We start from the raw sequence: 24,402 nt of genomic DNA on the forward strand, positions 1-24,402 counted from the left end.
TTTCCAGGTCCGTTCCATGTGTTGTTGTTGTTGTTGTGGTCTTCAGTCCTGAGACTGGTTTGATGCAGCTCTCCATGCTACTCTATCCTGTGCAAGCTTCTTCATCTCCCAGTATCTACTGCAACCTACATCCTTCTGAATCTGCTTAGTGTATTCATCTCTTGGTCTCCCTCTACGATTTTTACCCTCCACACTGCCCTCCAATGCTAAATTTGTGATCCCTTGATGCCTCAAAACATGTCCTACCAACCGATCCCTTCTTCTAGTCAAGTTGTGCCACAAACTTCTCTTCTCCCCAATCATATTCAATACCTCCTCATTAGTTATGTGATCTACCCACCTTATCTTCAGCATTCTTCTGTAGCACCACATTTCGAAAGCTTCTATTCTCTTCATGTCCAAACTAGTTATCGTCCATGTTTCACTTCCATACATGGCTACACTCCATACAAATACTTTCAGAAACGACTTCCTGACACTTAAATCTATACTCGATGTTAACAAATTCCTCTTCTTGAGAAACGCTTTCCTTGCCATTGCCAGTCTACATTTTATATCCTCTCTACTTCGACCATCATCGGTTATTTTACTCCCTAAATAGCAAAACTCCTGTACTACTTTAAGTGTCTCATTTCCTAATCTAATTCCCTCAGCATCACCCGACTTAATTTGACTACATTCCATTATCCCCGTTTTGCTTTTGTTGATGTTCATCTTATATCCTCCTTTCAAGACACTGTCCATTCCGTTCAACTGGTCTTCCAAGTCCTTTGCTGTCTCTGACAGAATTACAATGTCATCGGCGAACCTCAAAGTTTTTATTTCTTCTCCTTGAATTTTAATACCTACTCCGAATTTTTCTTTTGTTTCCTTTACTGCTTGCTCAATATACAGATTGAATAACATCGGGGAGAGGCTACAACCCTGTCTTACTCCTTTCCCAACCACTGCTTCCCTTTCATGCCCCTCGACTCTTATAACTGCCATCTGGTTTCTGTACAAACTGTAAATAGCCTTTCGCTCCCTGTATTTTACCCCTGCCACCTTCAGAATTTGAAAGAGAGTATTCCAGTCAACATTGTCAAAAGCTTTCTCTAAGTCTACAACTGCTAGAAACGTAGGTTTGCCTTTTCTTAACCTTTCTTCTAAGATAAGTCGTAAGGTCAGTATTGCCTCACGTGTTCCAACATTTCTACGGAATCCAAACTGATCTTCCCCGAGGTCGGCTTCTACCAGTTTTTCCATTCGTCTGTAAAGAATTCGCGTTAGTATTTTGCAGCTGTGACTTATTAAACTGATAGTTCGGTAATTTTCACATCTGTCAACACCTGCTTTCTTTGGGATTGGAATTATTATATTCTTCTTGAAGTCTGAGGGTATTTCGCCTGTCTCATACATCGTGCTCACCAGATGGTAGAGTTTTGTCATGACTGGCTCTCCCAAGGCCATCAGTAGTTCAAATGGAATGTTGTCTACTCCCGGGGCCTTGTTTCGACTCAGGTCTTTCAGTGCTCTGTCAAACTCTTCACGCAGTATCTTATCTCCCATGTCTACAACCTTATTTCATGATTCTTAAACCAGGTGTTGGCGACAAATAAATTGTGCTATTTGCAAAGTTCTACTAGGCGACTTCCTCTTTCGTTTCTTTCCCCCAGGTCATATTCACCTACAATTTTTCTTTCTCTTCCTTTTCCTACAATTGAATTCTTGTCACTAGTCCCTATTTAATTTTCGCATCCCTTAACTATCTGAATAATTTTTTTGCGGTCTCGTCATACACTTCTTCATTTTCTACAACATCTACGGAGCAAGTTGGCGTATACACTTATACTAGTATGGTGAGTGTAGGCTTGTGTCTATCTTGGCTACAAAAATACTTTCGCTCTGCTGTTCATAGTAGCTTGTATTGTATTAAACCGAGGACATAGAAACGACGAAGAGGCTTCGCCCTGCCGTAGCACTGAGTGGTTCACAACCCAACAAGCTACAGCAGTCCAACCACCCCACCGCTGCCCCATACCCAACCTAGGGTTATTGTGCGGTTCGCCCCCCCCCCTCCCACCATCCGGGAACGTCTCATACCAGACGAGTGTAACCCCAAATGTATGCGTGGTAGAGTAATTATGGTGTACGGTCTTTGTGCAGCACTCGCCGACATAGTGTAGGTGAGGCAAAATAAGGGGAACCAGCCCACATTCGCCGAGGTAGATGGAAAACCGCCTTAAAAACTATCCACAGGCTGGCCGGCACACCGGACCCCGACGCTAATCCGCTGGGCGCATTCGTGCCGCGGACCGGCACGCCTTCCCTCTCGGGAAGCAGCGCGTTAGACTGCACGGCTAGCCGGGCAGGCTTTCATAGTAGCTTACCTGCATTCCTATTTTCTTATTCATTATTAAACCTTCTTATGCATTAGCCCTATTTGATTTGGTATTTATAACCCTGTATTCACCTGACCAGAAATCCTGTTTTACCTGCCACCGAATTTTACTGACTCCCACAATATCTAATTTTAACCTATCCATTTCCCTTTTTAAATCTTGAGAGGTGGCATGAGCCCCCTCTCATATTTCTATCTTACGATTTTCCTTTCTAATTGCATGCAGTGAAAAGTCGCTGTTCCTTCACATGCGGACTTCCCACGCAGTGTCTCTCGTCACCCAGGTGGTCCGGTGACAGGCGGGCTCTGCTGATCTGGAAAGCGTTAAGCCGACGGGTGTGAGGAAGCCGAGTGAATGCTTTGCAGACGCCGACATTGTCAAAAGACACGCCCGGAGGGGTCTGAAGTAGCGGCTGGGCTAGAGGTTCCGTTACTTCGCAGAAACTTAGCGAAAACACTTTCCGGCGGGCTACCAGCGAGGCGTGGGAATGACTTGTGTACCCAGGCAGTTGTGGCGGGAAAATTCCCGCGCTTTCTGCAAAATAGTAACTGTGATTGGCTTGCTCAGGGCATAGCTCCGTGACGTAGCAAAATCAGCGCAGAAATTGGCGCCAAGAATCTCCATTGGTGGAATGGTAGTGCTCTGGCAATAGAGTGGAATTTTCCGCCGGTTTTCGAGTTGCTGATTGGAATGTTTAACCACGGCCACTGTCGTGGGGGCGGGAATGTTGTGTGTTCGGCCTGTACGGGTGCTCTAGGTAGTCGGCTCTCACCTTTCGGTCGAGGACGTCGAAGCAACCAGCCATCGCCTCCGGTACGCCAGATCGTGTTCTGGCAGTTAAGAAGACAGTTTGGTAATGTATGTCCGCAGCACCGGCAGATAGGGATTTTCCTAGGTGATAATCAGAGCTCAGCAGAGCGCGCCTGTTCGTCTTTTTCTAACTTTGTTCTGTCTTGAGTAGCAGCAATTAATGTTGGGTTAGCTGTGTGTCTCTCTTAAGATTTGAGTGGCAAGGAATTGGGTCCACATACCACTTCGTCTTAAACCTCACAATCTAGTTTAGGGACAACTTCACCTTCATAGCGTTTGTTTGAGTATCCAATTTGAGCCAATTTGATGTATTATAAATGTTTCATGTGTTTTTGTTTATTATTTTGTGTTTAGTCTTAATAAATCATATTGTTATTTTGGACAGAACTTTCATTCTGTTAATCGGTAGAGCAACCCATCATTTCTCACTACGTTAATGAAACCTTCCTTTATTTAACTTATTTATCAAATTAAATTATTGCAGGTGCCAAACTCTTTTCTACTCCACTTGCAGGGTTGATTACAGTCAGTTCGCGTATATTTTTTAATCCATGTGCAACAGCAAAAGTCGGAGTTAGAATAGGGGGGGCTTAGAGCATCATTCACATATGGAGATTCTAGAAGAATTTAGTGTTAAATACACTGCGTGCCCCGGCACCTCGCAATCTTTTGACCTACCTGCCTGATTAGGAGACCTAAAATTCTACACTTCGAACCGTAGAACGCCAGTTTTGTTTCTTCTGATGATGACATCCTCCTGAGTAGTCTCTGCCCTTAGATCGGATTGGAAGGGCTGTTTTATCTCCGGAACATTTTATCTAAGTGATTGCCATCATCACAACCATACAGAAGAGCTGCTTGGCCTAGGGAAAAATTACGACTGTAGTCTTCTCTTGCTTTTGGTGGTTCGCAGCTAAAATGTAGCCACCTGACCACACACGGACGAAAGCTGCGCGTATCGCAGTGGCCCCGAGACAAAGTGGCACAGCAACCAGTGGAAATATGGGCACTCACCACTGCCAGAAAAGGCGAAATACCGAGGTGCGGTTACTAGGCGACGAGAGCATGACATCCCACCCCGTCCCCAATTCAACTCCATTTGCCGGCCAGGGTGGCCGAGCGGTTCTAGGCGCTACAGCCTGGAACCGCGCGACCGCTACGGTCGCAGGTTCGAATCCTGCTTCGGGCATGGATGTGTGTGATGTCATTAGGTTAGTTAGGTTTAAGTGGTTCTAAGTTCTATGGGACTGATGACCCCAGAAGTTAAGTCCCATAGTGCTCAGAGCCATTTTGAACCAACTGCATTTACTTTGGTCATCTGCCTTCTGACTGGTTTGATGCGGCCCGCCACGAATTCCTCTCCTATGCTTACCTCTTCATCTCAGAGTAGCAATTGCAATCTACGTCCTCAATTATTTACTGGATGTATTCCAATCTCAGTCTTCCTCTACAGTTTTTGCCCTCTACAGCTCCCTCTAGTACCATGGAAGTCATTCCTTCATGTCTTAACAGATGTCCTATCATCCTGTCCCTTCAACTTGTCAGTGTTTTCCACATGCTCCTTTTCTCTCCGATTCTGCGCAGAACCTCTCAGTCCTTACCTTATAAGTTCTCCTAATTTCTGACATTCGTCTGTAGCATCGCATCTCAAATGCTTCGATTCTCTTCTGTTCCGGTTCTCCCACAGTTCATGTTTCACTACCATACAATGCTGTGCTCCAGACGTACATTCTCAGAAATTTCTTCTTCAAATTAAGGCAGATATTTGATATTAGTAGACTTATCTCGGCCAGGAATGCCCTTTTTGACATTGCTAGTCTGCTTTTTATGTCCTTAATTCTCCGTCCGTCACTGTTTATTTTACTACCTAGTTAGCAGAATTCCTTAACTTCATTTACTCCGCTACCATCAGTCCTGATGTTAAGTTTCTCGCTGTTCTCATTTCTACTACTTCTCGTTACCTTCGTCTTTCTTCGGTTTACTCTCAGTCCATACTCTGTTCTCATTAGATTGTTCATTCCGTTCAGCAGATCATGTAATTCTTCTTCACTTTCACTCAAGATAGCAATTTCATCAGCGAATCGTATCATTGATATCAATTCACCTTGAATTTTAATTCCACTGCTGAACCTTTCTTTTTATTTTCATCATTGCTTCCTCGATGTACAGATTCAACAGTAGGGGTGAAAGGCTACATCCTTGTCTTAGACCCTTTTTAATATGAGCACTTCGTTCTTGATCGTCCACTCGTATTATTCCCTCTGGGCTGTTGTACATATTGTACATGACTTGTCTCTCCCGATAGCTTATCCCTACTTTTTTCAGAATTTCGAACATCTTGCACCATTTTACATTGTCGAACGCTTTTTCCAGGTCGACAGATACTATGAACGTGTCTTGATTTTTCTTTAGTCGTGGTTCCATTATTAACCGCAACGTCAGAATTGCCTCTCTCGTGCCTTTACCTTACCTAAAACCAAACTGATCGTCATCTAACACATCCTTAATTTTCTTTTCCATTCTTCTGTATATTATTGTTGTAAGCAACTTGGATGCATGAACTGTTAATCTGATTGTGCGATAATTCTCGCACTTGTCAGCTCTTGTCGTCTTCGACATTGTGTGGATGATGCTTTTCCTAAAGTCAGATGGTATGTCGCCAGACTCATACATTCTACACGCCAACGTGAATAGTCGTTTTGTTGCCACTTCCCCCAATGATTTTATAAATTCGGTGGAATATTACGTATCCCTTCTGCCTTGTTTGATCTTAAGTTCTTTTAAAGCTCCTTTAAATTCTGATTCTAATACTGGATCCCCTATTTCTTCTAATTCGACTCCTGTTTCTTCTTCCATCACATCAGACAAATCTTCCCCCTCATAGAGGCTTTCAAATCATTCTTCCCACTATCCGCTCTCTCCTCTGCATTTAACAGTGGAACTCTCTTTGAACTTTTAATGCTATCACCCTTGCTTTTAATGTCTCCGAAGGTTGTTTTGACTTTCCTGTACGCTAACTCTGTCCTTTCGACCATCATTTCTCTTTCGATGTCTTCACGTTTTTATGTAGCCATTTCGTCTTAGCTTCCCTGCACTTCTTATTTATTTCATTCCTCAGCGACCTGTATTTCTGTATTCCTGAGTTTCCCAGAACATTTTTGTACTTCCTCCTTTCATCGATCAATTGAAGTATTTCTTCTCTTACCCATGGTTTCTTTGCAGTTACCTTCTTTGTACCTATGTTTTCCTTCTCAACTTTTCTTTGCAGTTACCTTCTTTGTACCTATGTTTTCCTTCTCAACTTCTGTGATGACCCTTTTTAGAGATGTCCATTCCTCTTCAACTGTACTGCCTACTGAGCTATTCCTTATTGCTATATCTATAGCCTTAGAGAACTTCAACCGTATCTCGTCCTTCCTTAGTACTTCCGTACATCACTTCTTTGAGTATTGATTTTTCCTGACTAATGTCTTAAACTTCAGCCTACTCTTGTCCGTCCCCGGCAGCTGAGCGGAGTTTGTCAGCGCGACAGAATGTCAATCCTAAGGGCCAGGGTGTGATTCCTGGTTGGGTCGGAGATTTTCTCCGCTCAGGGATTGGGTGTTGTGTTGTCCTAATCATCATCATTTCATCCCCATCGACGCGCAAGTCGCCGAAGTAGCGTGAAATCGAAAGACTTGCACCCGGCGAACGGACTACCCGACGGGAGGCCCTAGTCACCCGACATTTTTTTTTGCCTACTCTTTATCACTACTATATTGTGAGCTGAGTGTATATCTGATCCTGGTTACACCTTACAATCGAGTATCTAATTGAAATCTTCCCGTATCTCCCGGCCTTTTCCAAGTATACCACCTCCTCTTGTGATTCTTGAACAGGGTATTCGCTATTACTAGGTGAAACTTCTTACAGAACTCAATTAGTCTTTCCCCTCTCTCAATCCTTGTCCCAAGCCCATATTCTCCTGTAACCTTTTCTTCTACTCCTTCCCCTACAACTGCATTCCAGTCCCCCATGAGTATTTGATTTTCATCCCTCTTTACATGCTATATTACCATTTCAATATCCTCATACACTTTCTCTAGCTCTTCAGCTTGCAACGTCGGCATGTATACCTGAACTATCTTTGTCAGTGTTGGTTTGCTGTCGATTCTGATAAGAACAACCCCATCACTGAACTGTTCACAGTAACACACTCTCTGCCCTACCTTCATATTCATAAGGAATCGTACTCCTGTTATACCATTTTTCGCTGCTGTTGATATTACCCTGTACTCATCTGGCCAGAAATCCTTGTCTTCTTTCCACTTCACTTCACTGACCCCTACTATGCCTAGACTGAGACTTTGCATTTCCTTTTTCAGATATTCTAGTTTCTCTACCACGTTCAAGCTTCTGACATTTCACGCCCCGACTCCTAGAACGTTACCCTTTCGTTAATTATTCAGTCTTTCTCTCATGGTAACTTCCTCTTTGGCAGGCCCCTCCTGGAGATCCAAATGGAGGACTATTCCGGAATCTTTTTACAATGGAGAGATGATCATGTCACTTCTTCAATTGCAGGCCACATGTCGTGTGGAAACATGTTACGTGCCTTTAATGCAGTGATTTGAATTACCTTCAGTATCCACATGCCGTTGATCCTGGCTGGTTCTTCCGCACCTTTTGACACAGTTTCCCACCCCTAGGACAAGAGAGTGCCCAGAACCTCTGTCCGCTCCTCCGCTCTCTCTGACAAGGCCGTTGGCAGAATGAGGTTGACTTTTTATGCCGGAAGTCTTCGGCCGCCAGTGCTGATTATTAATCAAAATTTAAGCAGCGGCGTGATTCGAACCCAGGATCCAAGTTTTTATGATGAATCAAAGACGCTACTCCTAGACCAACCCCATACTCCCCTCGAAAACAGTAAATTTCTGTGTAAATGTTTGTTTTTGAATACCCTCTCCCCATGAACCATGGACCTTCCCGTTGGTGGGGAGGCTTGCGTGCCTCAGTGATACAGGTAGCCGCAATGTAGGTGCAAACAAAAGGTAGGGTTATCTGTTCAGAGGCCAGATAAAGTTATCCGTTCAGAGGCCAGATAAACGCATGGTTCCTGAAGAGGGGCACCAGCCTTTTCAGTAGCTGCAGGCGCAACTGTCTGGATGACTGATTGATCGGACCTTACAACACCAGTCATGCTCCACATGGATGGCGGGCATGTGTAGCACGTACTTTTCTCACCGCAGACTTCTAGTACTCAGCCACACGCAATTGATATCATCAAAGTGTACAGGCCTGAAGATGACGTTCACGCAACGTCGAAACTGGTAGCCAAATAAATATGAAATCTTAAGTACAGATGGAGGAGTTTCCTTTTTAATAAAAATTATACCAGCTGATGTTCCACCATCATGTAGTTTAAATATGGATGTACGAAGGCATATAAAGGTTTATTCGTCAAGGGGAAAAGCTTACAAGGTACAGACTATTAATTCCTTGCTAAATACGATTTTTCTCTTCCAGCACGGTATGTAGAAGAGAGGTGATGGTAAATTGAAGCACTGACTCGTTGTTTAAAACCTGGCGGCACAATACATGCAGTTTTAATGTGTCAGCGGAGGTTTACTTCACCGAATACTGATCCGTTGCGGCGGGAAATTGCTTCTGGACCGTAGAATACTGGAAAAATACATTCAGGTGACGAAGTCATGGAATAGCGATGTGCAAATACATAGATGACAGTAGTATGCCGTCCACAAGCTACAAAAGGGCAGTGCATTGACGGAGCTGTTATTTGTACTCAGATGTTTCATATGATTACGGCCGCACGACAGGAATTAACCGACTTTGAACACGGAATGGTAGTCGGAGCTGGACCCATGGAACATTCCACTTCGGAAATCGCTAGGGAATTCAATATTCCAAGATCCATAGTGTCAAGGGTGTGACTTGAATATCCAATTTCAAGCATTACCTCTCACCATGGACAACGCAGTGGCCAAGGGCTTCACATTACGACCGAGAACAGCGGGGTCTGCGTAGCACTGTACTATGGGACGTACGACGAACGTATCCATTAGGGCGGTGCGGAGAAATTTGTCGTTAATAGGCTATGGCAGCAGACCACCGACGCTGACAAGGGAACATCCCCATTGCACCCCCCTCAGATTTAGTTATAAGTTGGCACAATGGATAGGCCTTGAAAAACTGAACACAGATCAATCGAGAAAACAGGAAGAAGTTGTGTGGAACTATGAAAAAATAAGCAAAATATACAAACTGGCTCGTCCATGCATAACACAAGCAATATTAAGGGCAATGTGAGGTGAGGAGCGCCGTGGTCCCGTGGTTAGTATGAACAGCTGTGGAACGTGAGATCCTAGGTTCAAATCTGCCCTCCACTGAAAATTTTGCTTTCTTTATTTTCGCAAAGTTATGATCTGTCCGTTCGTTCATTGACGTCTCTGTTCACTGTAATAAGTTTAGTGTCTGTGTTTTGCTACCGCACCGCAAAACCGTGTGATTAGTTGACGAAAGGACGTGCCTCTCCAATGGGAACCGAAAACATTTGATCGCAAGGTCATAGGTCATAGGTCAACCGATTCCTCCACAGGAAAACACGTCTGATATTTTGTATACGACACTGGTGACAGCATGTGCGTCACATGACAGGAATATGTTGTCGACCCACCTAACTAGTACACTTGGCGAATGGGTGAAAAGTTTCTTCTACCTTGCCCGATTTAGGTTTTCTTGTGGATGTAATAATCTCTCCAAAAAAAGTGATGAAAACATAAGAGTTTTTCACATAAACTGAAAATAAAAAGTTAAAATTTTCGGTTGAGGGAAGATTTGAACCAAGGACCTCGTTCCGCAGCTGTTCACGCTAACCACAAGGCCACGGAGCTCGTCGCCTCACATAGCCCTTAATATTACCTATCTTATGCATGGACGACCCAGTTTGTATATTTTGCTTATTTTTTCATAGTTCCACACAACTTCTTCCTGTTTTCTCGATTGATCTGTGTTCAGTTTTTCAAGGCCTATCCATTGTCCCAACTTATAACTAAATCTGAGGGGGGTGCGATGGGGATGTTCCCTTGTGAGTTCCAATTTCGGTTGGTAGGAGCTGATGGTAGGATTCGAGTATGGCGCAGAAGCCATGGATCCAGGGTGTCAAGAAGGTACTGTTCAAGCTGGCGGTGGCCCCATGATGATGGGGGCTGTGTTTACGCAGTATGGGCTGAGTCCTCTGGTCCAACTGAACCGATCACTGACTGGACATGATTATGTTCAGCTACTTAGAGACAATCTGCAGCCGTTCATGGACTTCATGTTGTCAAATAACGATGGAATTTTTACGGATGACAATGCACCAAGCCACCGCGCCGCAATTGTTTACAACTGGTTTGAAGAAAATGCTGGACTTTCGAGCGAATGATTTGGCCAACCATCGAACATGGATGGGACATACGCGGCAGGTCAATTAGTGCACAAAATCTTGTAACGGCAACATTTTCGTAATTGTGGAAGGCTGTAGAGCAGGGCTTAACAACTGGCCGGTTTTGAGCGCGAGTACTCGCGTCTGCTCAGGCACGTGCTCGCGAGCAGGTGCAAGGTCGCGGAGGAGGGAGGGAGGGGAAATGCGCGCGCACGTTTGAATAGGGCCGCAGCGTGCCTATTGAATTCGCGCCGACTGTGTAACGTTAAAAGTACTACGATCAGATCTAACAGTCACTTCGCTGGTTAAGAATCATGTCAAGTCGCCGTTGTGTAACCCCAACCATGCTTTCGCAGTTCAACCCCCATTGGGAGGAACTGTATCTGTTTACAGAAAAAGATGGTGTTGCAAAATGTTTAGTATGTCACAAAACGCTGAATTCTTTTAGGAAATTTATTTTGCAGCGACTTTATATGTCGTACCACGCGAAAGACTACGGAAGTGGAAAATGTGATGGACCAGATCGTGCACAGGAAGTTATGAAACTTAAAAGGAAGCTATCCGAAGAAGATCTGGACGACGAAGAAAAATCAACTGAGGCAGCTCTCAGAGTGAGTTACAAAATTGCTTTGCTTTTAGCAAAATCCCTGTGCCCCTTCACTATGGCGATTTAATAAAAGTATGTTTGGTAGTTGCAGCGGAACATTTGAGTCCATCTCAAGTTGAACAGTTTCGGATTGTGCCATTATCTAACATGACCATTATGCGTCGCATACAGGACATGGCAGATGACGTCCAGAGCCAGCTTGCAAATATCTGTAAAGATTTTATGGCGTATTGTCTAGCTCTGGACGAAAGTGTTGATATCACTGGAACAGCGCAGCTTGCCATATTTATTAGAGGTGTTAATAGAGATCTTCAGGTGAGGGAGGAGCTCCTCGATGTAGTAGCCATGAAGAACACTACAACCGGAGGTAATATTTTAAGTAGTGTTGAAGAAAGTGTTGAAAATATAGGATTGTCGTGGAATTCTTTAGTTTCAGTGTCTATAGACGGTGCACCAGCGAGGACAGGGAAAAAATCAGGTTTCGTTGCGCTGTTGAAGGAGAAAATGCAAAAACTGACCGTGCCGAATGAAATAAGGGGCGTTCACTGTGTGATCCTCCAGAAAAACTTATGTGCAAAGAGTATCACTCTAAAAAATGTGATGAGTGTTGTTCGTACAACCAATTATATAAGGAAGCATGGGTTACATCACAGGCAATTTAAAAGCTTTCTTGAGTATGTAGAAAACCAGTATGGTAGCCTGCCTTATTACAGCGAGGTCCGCCGGCTTAGTCGTAGCGAATTATTAAATCGATTTTTTTGCCTATTAGATGAGATAAATATGTTCATGGAAGTAAATAACATGTGTGTTCCTGAACTGAAAGAGCCTTCATGAAAATGTGATCTCGCGTTCTTAGCAGGTTTAACTAGCCATCTCAATGCTTTGAACATTTCGCTACAAGGTACAGATCTGCTAATTACTCATTTCATAGATCGAATACGAGCTTTTAAAATGTAATTGACACTTTGGGTGAGTCAGCTGGAAACAGGAAATCTAGCTCATTTTCCTAAATTATCATCCATGCAAGATGTTCACAAAGACTGTGAACGTTATTCACATAGTTTAGTTGCCCTTACGGAAGAATCTGATCAACGCTTTCAAGATCTGACAGCACTAGACAGTGATTTTGATCTGTTCTCCTCTCCATATTCAGCGAATATTGAAGAGATTCGTCCTGAGCTGCAACTAGAAATTATTGACCTGCAGTGTGACAGAGAATACAGAGACAAATTTCAGAACAAGAAAAATGTTTTGGAATTTGACAGACACTTCCCTCAGGATAGATTTCCTCGTTTGCACAAACTGGCGGCTACAATAATATCAATGTTCGGTTCCACGTATGTTTGTGAACAACTGTTCTCTGCAATGAAATGTAACAAGACGCGCCTGAGAAACGCATTGTCTGATCGAAATTTAAACTGCACGCTGCGCCTACAATGCACAAGAACAATTACTCCGAACATAGACGCAATTGTAAAGGGCAAAAAGTACAAGATAACAGAGAATTCCACACTTCAGTGACACCTTTTATTGTGTGACAGTTCACAAATTAATACGAATGTAGAGGCATAAACTAAGCTAATAAAATTATGTGGCGCGTGTACATTCTCCTTTATTTGTTTCATTTGTCGCAGTAATAATTCGTGAGTGATATCCCTACAGGTGGCCACGGATTTACATTGACCGGCGGCAGCTGTTGTGTGCCCCACATGACTCTCCCCACTCTCCGCTCTGGTTCGGTAGTGGGGGTAGCGTGCTCGCGCTGCTCCGTGCTCGCGCCTTGCTGCTCACAGCTTGCTCCGCGAGCACGTATGTTGTGAAGCCCTGCTGTAGAGGTAGCATGGCCCGATATCTATGTAGGGGACTTCCAACGACTTGTTGAGTCCATGCGACGTCGAGTTGCTGCACTACACTGGGCTAAAGGAGGCCCGACACGATATTACACTACTGGCCATTAAAATTGCTACACCACGAAGATGACGTGGTACAGACGCGAAATTTAACCGACAGGAAGAAGATGCTGTGAAATGCAAATCATCAGCTTTTCAGAGCATTCACACAAGGTTGGCGCCGGTGGCGACACCTACAACGTGCTGACACGAGGAAAGTTTCCAACCGATTTTTCATACACTAACAGCAGTTGACCGGCGTTTCCTGGTGAAACGTTGTTGTGATGCCTCGTATGAGGGGGACAATTGCGTGCCATCACGTTCCCGACTTTGATAAAGATCGGATTGTAACCTATCGCGATTGCGGTTTATCGTACCGCGACATTGCTGCTCGGGTTGGTCGAGATCCAATGGCTGTTAGCAGAATACGGCATCGGTGGGTTCAGGAGGGTAATACGGAACGCCGTGCTTGCTCCCAACGGCCTCGTATAACTAGCAGTCGAGATGACAGGCATCTTATCCGCACGGCTGTAACGGATCGTGCAGCCACGTCTCGATTCCTGAGTCAACAGATGGGGACGTTTGCAAGACAACAACCATCTGCACGAACAGTTCGACGACCTTTGCAGCACCACGGACTATCAGCTCTGAGACCGTGGCTGCGGTTACCCTTGACGCTGCATCACAGACAGGAGCGCCTGCGATGGTGTACTCGACGACGAACCTGTGTGCACGAATGGCTTACGTCATTTTTTCGGATGAACCCAGGTTCTGTTTACAGCATCACGATGGTCGCATCCGTGTTTCTCGACATCGCGGTGAACGCACATTGGAGGCGTGTATTCGTCATCGCCGTACTGTCGTATCACCCGGCGTGATGGTATGGGGTGCCATTGATTACACGGCTCTGTCACCTCTTGTTCGCATTGACGGCACTTTGAACAGTGGACGTTACATTTCAGATGTGTTACGACCCGTGGTTCTACCCTTCATTCGATCCCTGCGAAATCCTACATTTCAGCAGGATAGTGCACGATCGCATGTTGCAGGTCCTGTACGGGCCTTTCTGGATACAGAAAATGTTCTACTACTGCCCTGGCCAGCACATTCTCCAGATCTCTCCCCAACTGAAAACGTCTGGTCAATGGTGGCCGGGCAACTAGCTCGTCCAAATACGCCAGTCACTACTCTTGACGAACTGTGGTATCGTGTTGAAGCTGCATGGGCAGCTGTACCTGTACACGCCATCCAAGCTCTGTTTGACTCATTGCCCAGGCGTATCAAGGTCGTTACTACGGCCAGAGTTGGTTGTTCTGGGTACTGATTTCTCAGGATCTATGTACCCAAATTGCGTTGAATTGTAATCAGATGTCAGTTCTAGTATAATATATTTGTCCAATGAATACTCGTTTATTATCTGCATTTCTTCTTGGCGTAGCAATTTTAATGGCCAGTAGTGTAGAAGATACCCTATGACATTTGTACCTTAGTGCATATAACATTTGAACTGTTTGTTCATTTCTTATACTGAAAGACTTCAATTTTTTTATAGTTATCGGTTCTTTGTAGCTAGATTACAGCAGTGTATGATCAGGAATATGTGAACTGCATATATGGTAGGGGCTTCTATTCCAATCATATGTTACTCGTTGATTTAAATTCTACTGAAAAAAAGTTGACCTGAATCTGATTTCACGGAACGACGCAGAAAGAAAATTAGCTACAGAATCACTCAAGTCATGTAAACATCCACTTCGGACCATATTCCCCAGGGAAACGAAAGAAATCGTCGATCGTAAAAAGCATCCACCTTTAGGAATACCACGAAAAAATGCTACGTAGACACGTTTACCCTCCGAAATGGTTAAAAAATAGAAAGTAATGTATATCTTCAGAACACAAGTAAGTTGGAATTTAAACTTAGCAGTAGATGTATGAGTGTACTACAAGACATATGCTTTCGCCATCTGCTCTGTATGTCGCTGATCGTACACCGTGTGGCGCCACCTTCACATGCGTCCTCCTACGAGCAGGGCATGTGTAATTACAATTTATGGCAAGCAAGTTGTCTGACGAATAATACTTGCTGCTGGCCTTCAGCCCGTGCCCGTGAAGTATGATTCAAATCCGTGATCACAAATCCTGCAAGAATCGTCGCCGGGTAGCACGTGTTCAGCCTGCGTCCTACAAAACCTCAAACACAGACACACACATACAGACACACACACACAGACACACACACACACACACACACACACACACACACACACACACGCACACAAACACAAAACGAGCTACCGACTTTATTACGACAGGCCGCTAGTCTCCTGATTGTAATGTATTGTGACGCCAATGAAATTCGTGTGAACGACATACTCCTGACTGCAAAAATGGAATTCGTCATAGCAAGCTTCTAACGCTGACAGGCCAGTCTCAGGTTTTCAGCTTTGTTACGGTCAGCCTTGAAGGCTTCGGTTACAACAGCCTAGAGCTTTTCGTTCAGTAATAATTCGTCCTAGGGATGCCACTTCTTTAAGTCTTCAATGTAAATGGCTACTTAGAAAGACAACATTTTTCAAACCCTACAGCAGAAGTAAATAAATAAATATCAGATCAACAGTACCATCAAGAGAAACACGGGTTTCGGAAGAAAGAGTCATTCGAGAGACAGGACTCACCAATTTGAGAAGGCCGTGTTTGAATAAAATCACTGCACGTTACGCCTAAATTACACGAGTGTAGCTTCCAGTACAATATACAGATGAATCAGCATCAATTAGGAAGCCGTTTCTAAACAACAATGTAAAAAATCTGGAATCAGAGATAAATAGCAGACAGTTATTATATGGTATGAAAGAGGTAACTGTGTTCTGAAACACTGATATGTGCGAAAGTACACAGGGACTGGTATTGTGGACTACGGATTTTGGAATGCGAACTAACGAAGCATCGGCATCTTCGCTTTATCGTACCACAAGACAGAAAACAGATATGCAGTTTCATTCGTCAGCATTGTTACGATCATCTGAAATGCATTCTCTCGTACAATGGCATGGTGTTATCTACTGACCCTTAAACCACTCATAACACTCGGCAAAATACAAAATATGAGTGTGTGTGTGTGTGTGTGTGTGTGTGTGTGTGTGTGTGTGTGTGTGTGTGTGTGGGTTGGTGGGTTTGGAACTTAGGGGCGCTGAACACCGAGATTATCAGCGCCCTTACTTGTATTATAAGAAACGAATTTGGATGAGATGTCAGCATTGTTATTACGCAGTGAGAAGGATACCTATAAAGTAACACTCATTCGCTCACTCCCACCATACTTGCGTTAAACCACACAAGCATTTTATCTCACAGGCCTTAATACAATAGAAAATGTTGAAGGGTGCTATACATGAGACTAAAACAGAAACAAAACCATAGAAGAGTTCAAAGAAAAACAGAGGGAAATGGGACTGGCTGACCACTTACAGCAAACATGAGTGAGCCAGTCACTCTGTTAACACATTAAGAACATCTCTCTAAAATTTTCGGAAACAAGTTGGACAGATTACAAAACCATAAAACTCGATCCACAGTCATTTCATTGTCGCTTAAAATGGCAGATCTGCTGGCAAATTTGCTTCTGCCCTCTGGCATACAGTATGAAGAAGAGGGGGAGAAACAGGGATGAAATTAGCAGCCGTCATCAGCGACCCAAAAATAACGGAAAAAGATTCAAAGACAAGTCAGCCTTTTGGGAACAACAGAGGAACTGTATGCGACTCTTTCCTCTTGGGAAACTTGACGTGGCTCCCTTACGTTACTCACCTAAACATACTAGAGCCCAGAGAGTGAGTTAATGTCAACAGTTCGCAGATAGGGTTGTTCTGACCAGGATCGACAGTAATCCGAAGCCAACAACAGCAGTTCAGTTTTATGTGGTGGGCTTGAGAATCTAATAACTGTGGGTGATGAAACGCGGTGGCATGAGAAGAAACACCAGGAAACGTTACGGGAGTAGGCTTGGCTTGGTAGTAAGAATATAGAGAGGAGAAACAGTAAGTACCTGGGCTCTACGATATATATTAGCTTGTAACAGCGAATACGCTGTTGAAGGACCATGAGACCGTGTGTTTGGAAAATGCCTGGGGATACGGGAAAATTTCACCTAGATTACTGCTTGGTCAGACAGAGGTTTACAGATCAGATATTGGATGACATACCCACGGGCGATATATATTCAGATTGCAATTTATTAATGATGAGGTGTAAAGGTTAAAGAAACTCTCCAGAACGATCACTGTTAACGATAGTGGCTGTTGAAGTACTGAGAGAACATGACATGCCTTTGAAGTTCTCAGTGATAGTGAATATCACAGTCAGCAATTAAGTTGAAGAGGGACGGAAATTTTTAATAAGGGTAACCACAGAAGTTCCCTAAGGCTGTAGATACTGCGATGAGGTTCAAAATGGCTCTGAGCACTATGAGACAACTTCTGAGGTCATCAGTCCCCTATAACTTAGAACTACTTAAACCTAACTAACCTAAGGATATCACACACATCCATGCCCAAGGCAGGATTCGAACCTGCGACCGTAGCGGTCGCGCGGTTCCAGACTGTAGCGCCTAGAACCGCTCGGCCACCCCGGCCGGCACTGTGATAAGGGATAGCTCAGTAGACAGTTCAGTTGAAGAGGACTGGACGCCTCTAAAAAGGGCAAACGCAAAAGTTTGTAAGAAAAAACAAAGATATAAAGTTGGACTGCAAAGAAACAATGGGTAACACAAGAGATACTTCAATCGATGAAAGAAGGAAGTGCAAATATGTTCTGGGAAATTTAAGGAGACAGAAATAAACGTCTCTCAGGAATAAAATAAATAGAAAGTGCAGGTAAGCTAAGGCAAAATGGCTGCATGAAAAATGTGAAGAAATCGAAGAAGAAATGACTGTTGGAAGGACTGACTCAGCGTATAGAAAAATCAAAAGAGCCATCGGTGAAATTAAAAACAAGGGTGATAACATTGAAAGCCCAATGGGAGTTCCTTCCACTGTTAAATGCAGAGGTGAAAGCGGATAGGCGGAGAGGGTCCAGTGAAGGCCTCTAGGAGCGGGAGGACTTGTATGATATGATAGAAGAAGGAACACAAGTCCATATAGAAGAGATATGGGATCCCGTATCAGAATTACAATTTAAAAGAGCTTTGGAAGACTTAACATCGAATAATTGAGAATGAATAGATAAAATTTGATCAAAATTTCTAAGATCACTGGAAGAAGAGGCAACATTACGACTATTCACGCTGGTGTGTATAATCTATGAGACTGGCGATATACCATCAGACTTTCGGAAGATCATCATCCACACTATTCTCAAGATTGGTAGACCCGACAAGTGTGAGAATTATTGCACAATCAGATTACCAGCTCGTGCTTCCAAGCTGCTACAATAATAACATGTAGAAGAGTAGAAAAGAAAATTGACGATGTGTCAGATAACGATCAGTTTAGCTTTAGGAAACGTAGAGGCAACAAGACTGAAGAAAAATCAAGACACCTTCATAGGATTTTGTCGACCTGGAAATAGCGTTCGACAATGTCAACTGGTGAAATCATCATCATCATCTTTTAAGACTGATTATGCCTTTCAGCGTTCAGTCTGGAGCATAGACCCCCTTATACAGTTCCTCCATGATCCCCTATTCAGTGCTAACATTGGTGCCTCTTCTGATGTTAAACCTATTACTTCAAAATCATTCTTAACCGAATCCAGGTACCTTCTCCTCGGTCTGCCCCGACTCCTCCTACCCTCTACTACTGAATCCATGAGTCTCTTGGGTAACCTTGCTTCTCCCATGCGTGTAATATACCCCACCATCTAAGCCTGTTCGCCCAGACTGCTACATCTATAGAGTTCATTCCCAGTTTTTCTTTGATTTCCTCATTGTGGACACCCTCCTGCCATTGTTCCCATCTACTAGTACCTGCAATCATCCTAGCTACTTCCATATTCGTAACCTCAACCTTGTTGATAAGGTAACCTGAATCCACCCAGCTTTCGCTCCCATACAACAAAGTTGGTCGAAAGATTGAACGGTGCACAGATAACTTAGTCTTGATACTGACTTCCTTCTTGCATCTGGTGAAAGATGTTTGAAATTCTGAAGAAAATAGGGGTAATCTATAGTGAAAGATGGGTAATATATGTACAAGAATCAAGAGGGAACAATAAGACTGGAAGACCAAGAACGAAGCGCTCGGATTAAAATGGAGGTCAGACAAGAATGTCGTCTTTCACCCCCTACTGTTCAATCTATGCATCGAAGAAGCAATGATGGAAATAAAAGAAAGGTTCAAGAGCGAAATTAAAAATCAAGTTGAAAGGTTATTAATGATAAGATCTGCTGATGACATAGCAATCCTCAGTGTAAGTGAAGAAGAGCTATCGGATCTTTCGAAGGATTGAAACAGTATGCTGCGTACGGAAAATGGATTGAGAGTACATCGAACAAAGACGAGAGTAACGGCAACAAGGAGAAATGAGAACAGCGAGAAACTTAACATCAGTATTGATGGTCACGAAGTAGATGAAGTTAAGAAATTCTACTACCTAGGCACCAAAATAACCTATGACGGACGGAGCAAGGATGACATAAAAAGCAGATTAGCGCTGGCAAAAAAGACACCCCTGACCAAAAGAAGTCTGTTAGCATCAAACATAGGCCTTAATTTGAGGAAGAAATTCCTGAGAATGTATTCTACGGTAGTGAGCCTATCATTGGAAATGTTTCTGTTAGGCTACTTGGAGACCATTTGCAGCCATTCATGGACTTCATGTTCCCAAACAACGATGGAATTCTTATGGACAGCAATGCACCATGTCGCGAGGCCACAACTGTTGGCCACTAGTGTGAAGAACATTCTGGACAATTCGAGCCAGCTCACCCAACATGAATCTCATCAGACATTTATGGGACATAATCGAGAGTTCAGTTCATGCGCAAATCCTGCACAGGCAACAATTTCGCAGTTATGGACCCCTATAAAGACAGCATGACTCTGTGTTTCCGCAGGGTCCTTCCAACGACTTGTGGAGTCCACGCGTCTTCGAGATGCTGCGCTACACCGGGCAAAAGGAGGTATCGAAAGACTTTTGTCACCTCAGTGTACGATACTGTATACTGCGTACAGTTGAGGAACAGTCTGCACACGGTGACTGTATGAACAAAACAATGCCCCCTGTTATAAAGCAGAATCTGTTCAGCAGTGATTTGCTGACATTCCTGAAATGGACTGGCCCATACAGAGTCCCACGCGGAACCCAATAGAAAACATTTGCGATGAATTAAACGTTGACGTCCGACCAGACCCATCATCCAGCATCACAGTTTCCTCTGACTTTGCCTCTAGTCATAAAGGTGGAAGAGGAACACTAGAAAGTCCATTAATAGATTTCCGTGTACTTTCAGTTACGTTGTGTAATAATGTGACTCGAAAGGGTAGGCACGACCTGTAGTGCATATACACTACTGGCCATTAAAATTGCGGCACCAAGAAGAAATGCAGATGATAAACGGGTATTCATTGGACAAGTATATTATACTAGAACTGACATGTGATTACATGTTCACGCAATTTGGGTGCATAGATCCTGAGAAATCAGTACCCAGAACAACTTCCTCTGGCCGTAATGTCGGCCTTGATACGCCTGGGCATTGAGTCAAACAGAGCTTGGATGGCGTGTGCAGGTACAGCTGCCCATGCAGCTTCAACACGATAACACAGTTCATCATAAGTAGTGACTGGCGTATTGCGACGAGCCAGTTTCCCGGCCACCATTGACCTGACGTTTTCAATTGGTGAGAGATCTGGAGAATGTTCTGGCCAGGGCAGCAGACGAACATTTTCTGTATCCAAAACGGCCCGTACAGGACCTGCAAAAAGCGGTCGTGCATTATCCTGCTGAAATGTAGGATTTCGCAGGGATCGAATGAAGGGTAGAGCCACTGGTCGTAAAACATCTGAAATGTAACGTGCACTGTTTAAAGTGCCGTCAATGCGAACAAGAGGTGACCGAGACGTGTAACCAATGGCACGCCACACCATCACGCCGGGTGATACGCCAGTATGGCAATGACGAATACACGCTTCCAATGTGCGTTCACAGCGATCGATGTCGCCAAACACGGATGCTACTATCACGATGCTGTAAACAGAACCTGGATTCATCCGAAAAAAAAGACGTTTTGGCATTCGTGCACCCAGGTTCATCGTTGAGTACACCATCGCAGGCGCTCCTGTCTGTGATGCAGCGTCAAGCGTAACCGCAGCCATGGTCTCCGAGCTGATAGTCCGTGCTGCTGCAAACGTCGTCGAACTGTTCGTGCACATGGTTGTTGTCTTGCAAACGTCCACATCTGTTGACTCAGGGATCGAGACGTGGCTGCCCGATCCGTTACAGCCATGCGGATAAGATTTCTGTCATCTCGACTGCTAGTGATACGAGGCCGTTGGGATCAAGCACGGCGTTCCGTATTACCCTCCTGAACCCACAGATTTCATATTCTGCTAACAGTCATTGGATCTCGACCAACGCGAGCAGCAATTACGTGATAAGATAATCTGCAATCGCGACAGGCTACAATCCGACCTTTATCAAACTCGGAAACGCGATGGTAGGCATTTCTCCTCCTTACACGAGGCATCACAACAATGTTTCACCAGGCAGTGCCGGTCAACTGCTGTTTGTGTATGAGAAATCGGTTGGAAACTTTCCTCATGTCAGCACGTTGTAGGTGTCGCCACCGGCGCCAACCTTGTGTGAATGCTCTGAAAAGCTGATGATTTGCATTTCACAGCATCTTCTTCCTGTCGGTTAAATTTCGCGTCTGTACCACGTCATCTTCGTGGTGTAGCAATTTTAATGGCCAGTAGTGTACCTCAGAATACTCAGGACACTATTCTGCCTGGAGGTATAGCCACGTGTGTCTAATAAAACGTGGCCTGCTGTCATATAATTAGTGGAACTCCTTACGAAGCCTGGGTTAGTCCACGGCGGCCGTGGTGCTGAGCAGCTGCCTGCCTGAGAGCCATCCGGCAGTCGTGCCCCCTAATTGCCGACACAGTGGTGCGCGGGCTGCGGCGCGCCTTTCAAGTGTCGCGGCGCGGGCCACGGCCGTCGCGCGCCGTGATGGATCGCCCCGATCGCCGCTACCAGATAGCGCCTCTCCCACCCCCGCCCCCGCCAGATTACCGGCCGCAGCGTCACGACACGCGCTGCGTCCCACGGGGTGACAGCGGCGTGGTCGCCCGCTCCAGCGTGGGAATGCTCCCTCCCGATGATGAGGCACAGTCTGAAAGTGACAGTTGCGACTATGGGGTCTAAAGTCAATAGCCCGTCTAACACGACTTTCTCGTCAAAATAGACTGCTCGAAGTGCGTGCCACTTTCGTGCCTGCGTGTAAATCAGCGGCGAGTGTGTCTATGATGTCAGTGAGGTATAGGATGTGACGAGTGTAGAGTTCTTAATTTACGAGTATGCTGAAAACTGCGCATGCGCAGAGACAAGGGACTATGGCGGCGTCTGCTGACATCGAAAGTTGTAAACTATTCTGGTTGGGCTCACTCCTATTACTGAAATTGGTTTTGTGCTTTCGTGTCTCCTTAATCTTCATTCAGTTATTTGCCTTGTTTTCCTGGCAATTAAAAAGTTGCACGAGGTCCTGGTATTTTTTTTCTGCTAGTGTTCTTCTGGTGTACAAGAGAGATGAAATATCTGAGAGCAAAAATTATTTACGTTTTACAGAGGGAAAAAAAACCTACCTACACACACTTAAGTACGTCAATAGATAACCGTGTTATGGAAAGTTATTTCAACAGTAAACAAGTAAAAATTAAAGAAAGAGAAAAAAATTTCCGTTGTTTGGTGGTTAGCAAGAGAACAAGATACACTATTGGCCATTAAAATTGCTACACCAAGAAGAAATGCAGATGATAAACGAGTATTCATTGGACAAATATATTATACTAGAACTGGCATCTGATTACATTTTCACGCAGTTTGGGTGCATAGATCCTGAGAAATCAGTACCCAGAACAACCACTTCTGGCCCTAATAACGGCCTTGATACGCCTGGGCATTGAGTCAAACAGAGCTTGGATGGCGTGTACAAGTACAGCTGCCCATGCAGCTTCAACACGATACCACAGTTCATCAAGAATAATGACTGGCGTATTGTGACGAGCCAGTTGCTCGGCCACCATTGACCAGATGTTTACAATCGGTGAGAGATCTGGACAATGTGCTGGCCAGGGCAGTAGTAGAACATTTTCTGTATCCAGAAAGGCCCGCACAGGACTTGCAACATGCGGTCGTACATTATCCTGGTGAAATGTAGGGTTTCTCAGGGGTCGAATGAAGGGTAGAGCCACTGGTCGTAAAACATCTGAAATGTAACGTGCACTGTTCAAAGTGGCGTCAGTGCGAACAAGAGGTGACCGAGACGTGTAAACAATGGTACCCTATACCATCACGCCCGGTGATACGCCTGTATGGTGAAGACGAACACACGCTTCCAAAGTGCGTTCACCTTGATGACGCGAAACACGGGTGCGACCATCATGATGCTGTAAACAGAACCTGGATTCATCCAAAAGAATGAGCTTTTCCCATTCGTGCACCCAGGTTCGTCGTTGAGTACACCATTGCAGGCGCTCCTGTCTGTGATGCAGCGTCAGGGGTAACTGCAGCCATGGTCCACGAGCTGATAGTCCATTCTGCTGCAAACGTCGTCGAACTGTTCGTGCAGATGGTTGTTGTCTTGCAAACGTTCCCATCTGTTGACTCAGGGATCGAAACGTGGCTGCACGATCCGTTACAGCCGTGCGTATAAGATGCCTGTCATCTCGACTTTCCTCATGTCAGCACATTGTAGGTATCGCCACCGGCGCCTACCTTGTGTGAATGCTCTGAAAAGCTAATCACTTGCATATCACAGCATGTTCTTCCTCTCTGTTAAATTTCGCGTCTGTAGCACGTCATCTTTGAGGTGTAGCAATTTTAATGGCCAGTATGGTACAAAGGATAAAGCTAAAAGGCGCTACGAACTCGTTCTACATATTGCCTGATGCATTCTCAAGTATATATTTCTTCGAGCAAATAAATGTATGTCTTCTGAAATGTTTGGACGACACTTGCTATTCTTTCAATCATCTGGAACGAGAACAATTTATCGCACGACATTTGACAAATACTTCCGCTAAGAATTCTGCTTTGGTCATTAATAAACTATTATCATTGCTTGTTCCTACA

This window comes from Schistocerca cancellata, chromosome 7, assembly GCF_023864275.1.
Source record: "Schistocerca cancellata isolate TAMUIC-IGC-003103 chromosome 7, iqSchCanc2.1, whole genome shotgun sequence".
NCBI classification, from domain to species: Eukaryota; Metazoa; Arthropoda; class Insecta; order Orthoptera; family Acrididae; genus Schistocerca; species Schistocerca cancellata.